Source organism: Theropithecus gelada, chromosome 8, assembly GCF_003255815.1.
Source record: "Theropithecus gelada isolate Dixy chromosome 8, Tgel_1.0, whole genome shotgun sequence".
Lineage (NCBI taxonomy): Eukaryota > Metazoa > Chordata > Mammalia > Primates > Cercopithecidae > Theropithecus > Theropithecus gelada.
Window position 1 is genome coordinate 22,174,546 of NC_037676.1, and position 5,306 is coordinate 22,179,851.

General features: G+C 51.5%; 1 pseudogene; it reads right to left on the minus strand.

Moving 5' to 3' along the window:
- Nucleotides 1-310: 310 nt before the first annotated feature.
- LOC112630629 lies at nucleotides 311-771 on the minus strand (annotated as a pseudogene).
- Between the last annotated feature and the right edge of the window lie 4,535 nt (nucleotides 772-5,306).

Below are 5,306 nucleotides of genomic sequence, written 5' to 3' on the forward strand. Positions count from 1 at the left end.
CCAGGATAGAAACACTGTGTGGAGGATGCGATGTCAACCTCGGAAGGTCGGAAGGGGCCTCCTATGCTTTCCACACCAACTTCTCCCATGGGAGAAACTCTGCCACAAGGCCCAGGAAACCACAGACCCCAAGCCAGCTGTGCCCAGCACAGACACCGAGGAATAATGGTGATGCTGGTGACACCAGGAGGACGTGGCCCCTAGCGCATCATCAGCTGTAGGACGATTGGTGTGTCTGTGGCCTCCCTCTCATCAGACTGCAGCCTCAGGGGACACTTAGAACTCTGTCTCTGTCTCCTCGCCCTCAGGCGCCTTGAGCTTACATTTCCCGCAGCACAGCAGCGGTTGAAGCAGCACCACAGAAGTAGCAGTAGCAGCACCTGAGGAGGCTGCAGAAGACAAACAGGGCCTTGGCCCACCCGCTGGACAGCAGGAGGTAGGTGTTCACGTTCTCTTCCCCAAAATGTTCGGCCAGGTAGAGCCCCAGCGAGCCGTAATTGTCATAGATGTTCCTTTTTGTGGCGTCCGTCAGGATGGCATGGGCCTTGTTGATCTCCTTAAACTTGTCTGTGGCCTCCGGGTTGTCAGGGTTCTTGTCGAGGTGATATTTCGAGGCAAGTTTCTGATAGGACTTTTTAATGTCATCTGAGGTTGCGTTTTCATCCAGCCCAAGAACATGGTACAATGATTCCCCAGAGGTAGATAGTGAGCGCTGTCTCTGGTCTGCCATGTTAGGCTAATCTGCCCGTCTGCCAACCCTCCCGCAGGCTCCATGGCTCCTGCTCCCCGCTCTGTGGCGCTGCTGGGCAGCGGCCGATGCACTCCTCAGCCTGGAGACCCCGGTGGCAGCAGCAGAAGGTGCGGGTGCAGCACCGGCAGCGGCAGCGGAGATGCGGCAATTATTTTAAAATAAAAAAAATACCTGCTCTATGGAAGGGAGATTGATGAGTTGAGAGCTTCCTGGGGTTGGGTGGAGACAGGGCTGATAAACTGCTGTCCATATTCAAGGGCCTCAAGGCCCTACCAAATTAGGGGCTCCCTGCCCCAAGTTGTCACATAAAACAAACTCCCTCCAGCCAGATGCAGCCTGGGCCCCTGAAAGCCCAGCTCAGGATGTGGGTCTCTCCTAGGGTTGCTGGAGATCTTCAGGGAGATAGGGAATGTCCTTCTCTCAGCACTTTCTTGCCCAGGCTGCCCTGGCCACAAAAGTCCCTTGTCAGGTTCATTACCACCTTCTACTCCTTTCCGGTGAGTGCTTTTATCAGCAGTTTTTTTTGATAATGATGATGGGGATGGGTGATAATAGCTTCCTGAGTTCTTACGAGAGGTGACAACGTGCTAGCAGCCCTTGCTCTTGGCACCTCCTCCACCTTGGGGTTCACTCTGGCAGTGCTGAGGAGCTCTTCAGCCTGCTGTTGCACTGTGGGAGCCCCTCTCTGGGCTGGCCGAGGCCAGAACCGGCTCCTTCTGCTTTCGGGGAGGTGTGGAGGGAGAGGTGAAGGTGGGAACCAGGGCTGCCAGGCGCTCGTGGGCCAGCTCGAGTTCTGGGTGGGCGTGGGCTTGGCAGCCCCACACTGGTAGCTACTGGCTGGCATTGCCCGCCCCAGGCAGTGAGGGGCTTAGCACCAGGGCCAGCAGCTGAGGAGGGTGTGCTAGGTCCCCCAACACTGCTGGCCAGCCTGTGCCATGCTCGAATTATCGCCAGGCCTCAGCCGCCTCCCCGCAAGGCAGGGCTCGAGACCTGCAGCCTGCTATGTCCAAGCCCCCCACCCCCAGGTGGGCTCCCACGCAGACCAAGCATCCCCAACAGGCCCCGCCCCCTGCTCCCCAGTGCCGGGTTCCATCCACTGCCCAAGGGCTGGGGAGTGCCTGCGCACGGTGCCAGGACTGACATGCAGCTGGGCCCCCAGCCCCCACTAGGGGAAGCCAGCTGGGCTCCTAAGTTGGGTGGGGACTTGGAGAACTTTTGTGTCTAGCTGGAGGATTGTATATGTGCCAATCAGCACTCTGTGTCTAGTTCAGGCTTTGTAGATGCACCAAACAGCACTCTATATCTAGCTAATCTGGTGGCGACTTGGAGAACTTTTATGTCTAGCTAGAGGATTGTAAATGCACCAATCTGTGTCTAGCTCGGGGTTTGTGTATGCACCAAACAGCACTCTATATCTAGCTAATCTGGTGGGGACTTGGAGAACTTTTATGTCTAGCTAGAGGATTGTAAATGTACCAATCAGCACTCTGTGTCTAGCTTAGGGATTGTAAACACACCAATCAGCATGCTGTCAAAAACAGACCAATCAGCTCTCTGTAAAACGGACCAATCAGCTCTTTGTAAAATGGACCAATCAGCAGAATGTGGGTGGGGCCAGATAAGGGAATAAATACAGGCTGCCGGAGCTAGCAGCGGCAACTGTCTGGTGTTGTTTTGTGCGTTGTGGTGGGAGTTGTTCTTTCGGTGTTTACAATAAATGTTGCTGCTGCTCACTTTTTGGGTCCGTGCTGCCGTCATGAGCTGTGACACTCACTGCTAAAGTCTCCAGTTTCACTCCTGAAGCTAGCGAGACCACGAACCCACCTGGAGGAGTGAACAACTCCAGACGCGCGGCCTTTAGGAGCTGTTAACATTCACCGCTGCAGTCCGTGGCTTCATTGTTGAAGTCAGCAACACTAAGAACTCACCAATTCTGGACACAGTTATGACAGGCCAATCATGTTACACAGAAGATTTCCTTAAATCTTCAGAACATTCAGTATGTTGACACCTTATGAGATGTACACAATTGTCTTCATTTTACAGAGGAGAAAGCTGAGATTTAGAGATAAATTGATTTTCTCTAGATCCCATTGGCAGTTATCAGATCTGACTGACTAGCTCTGAAGTCCTTGCTCTTAACCCTGTCATGATGTAGGCTGGATGCTCCACTTGGACTTTAGCCTGTAATGCTGTCTTCTCCTCTTGAAGGACCAGCCCACTATATAAAATGGACATGACTTTTTCACCCCCAGGTTGGAATGAAGTGGTATGATGGTGATATCGGGTCATTGCAACCTCTGTCTCCCGGGTTCAAGCAATTCTCCCTCAGCCTCCTGAGTGCTGGGATTACAGGTGTGCGCCACCATGCCTGGCTATTTTTTTTTTTTTTTGAGTGGAGTCACGCTCTTGTCACCAGGCTGGAGTGCAGTGGTGCGATCTTGGCTCACTGCAACCTCTGCCTCCTGGGCTCAAGCAGTTCTCCTGCCTCAGCTTCCCAAGTAGCTGGAACTACAGGCAAGCACCACCACGCCAAGCTGATTTTTGTATTTTTAGTAGAGACGGGGTTTCACCATGTTGGCCAGGATGGTCTCGATCTCTTAACCTCGTGATCAACCTGCCTCTGCCTCCCAAAGTGTTAGGATTACAGGCCTGAGGCACCACACTGGGCCTAATTTTTTATTTTTAGTAGAGACGGGGTTTCGCCATGTTGGCCAGGCTGGTCTCAAACCCCTGACCTCAAGTGATCTGCCTGCCTTGGCCTCTTAAAGTGCTGGGATTACCAGCATGAGCCACTGAGCCCGGCTTGGACATGACTTTCTTATCATTCTCCAGCCATCATTCTCCAGGTACCCTTCTTCCCATACCTCCCTGAGATCTGGGGCAGCAGTTTCAGTGGCGTGTGTGTGTGTGTGTGTGTGTGTGTGTGTGTGTGTACACCTCTGTATTTCATATATACACTCCAATCATAGCTTTCCATTATCCAGTGAATGGCATTTAAAGGGTGAAATTGAAGCGACGTGGACAAAAGTCATAAAGCTTCTGTGCACAAAATACATGGGATATGTTCCATGTATTTGTTGTTGTCTGTATAGGTGTCTCATGTGGGCGGAAGATGCCTGACTTTTCCCTGTATCAGCCTGCGGCACCTCAAGGAGTGCCTGGCACATCACGTAGACGCAATAAAAATTTTCTAAATTAATGAAAGAAAAAACATGAATATTTCAATGATATCAGAATCTTAAAGTTTCAGTTTCTTCATCTGTAAAATAGGTATGATTATTTTCTTTTCTGCTATACTGAAAGCTTCTTAAGGGTGGGGAATGGATTGTATTCTGGGTCCTGTCCCTAACACCAGGGGCACTGCTAGGCACATGGGATGTACTCAATCAAAGTCAACTGGCCAAAATGAATTCCCTGAAACTCCCAGGTGAGGTCTGAGAATGGAAGAAGCAAGGCCTAGAACATGCCCTGGACCGACCTTCCTCCCTCCCTCCCTCACTCCCTCCCTGCCTCCCTGTCTTTCTCTCTCTCTCTCCCTCTTCTTCTCTTTCTCTCTTTCTCTCGACAGAATCTTGCTCTGTTTCCCAGGCTGGAGTGCACTGGCGCAAGCTCTGTTCACTGCAGCCTTCACCACCTGGGTTCAAGCAATTCTCCTGCCTCAGCCTCCCGAGTAGCTGGGATTACAGGCATCCGCCACTACCCTTGGCTAATACACACACACACACACACACACACACACATATATATATATATATATTTTTTTTTTAGTAGAGATGGCGTTTCACCATGTTGGCCAGGATGATCTTGAACTCCTGACCTCAGGTGATCCACCTGCCTCAGCCTCCCAAAGTGCTGGGATTACAGGCGTGAGCCACTGGGCCTGGTGCCCAGCACATTTTTTAGAGAAGAACATTTTGGTGTTAAATTATTGAAATAAATTGTATCATCTGCCCCCTTACTGCAGAGTCTCATGTGCAAAGTCCACGGAAAAGTGGTCCCTGGAACCCACAACCAAGCCTTCTGGATCCCAATGCCAATTTCCTTACTCCTACTGGTTTCCTGTTTATTCCGTCTCCATTAAAATGTCAGATGCCTCCAGTGTGATCATTATCTCACTGCTTATTATTAGGGATAAGCAGAGGTTCACTGAGTGCAGGTATAAGGCACAGGATTGACACCTTGGAGAGGGCCTGCTTCAGGAGTTGGAAGAAACACCTGCCAAACCTCACCTGTCAGCCACAGCCACGTGGCCAGAAGCTGTTTTCTGAGCTCACCTAGGCATTAGCACCTCGGTTGTTGACCCCTGGGAGGGGATTTCTTAAAAGTACCTTTCTACCGTTTTATCCCTCTGCCCCCATAGCTTGTAAACATCCCTTCAGCTTGGTGGCCTACCGAGTTTCCACCCAGCAGAGTGGCTTGCCCCACACCAGTGGCTCGCATGGGCCTTCTTATCTCCTTGGCCCAGCTGAATCTTGGTGAGCCGGTAGCGAGTTATGGTCTGGGCATTCTGGAGGAGCCAACTTGCAGGGTAGCATCAATTGCTGGGAGGGGT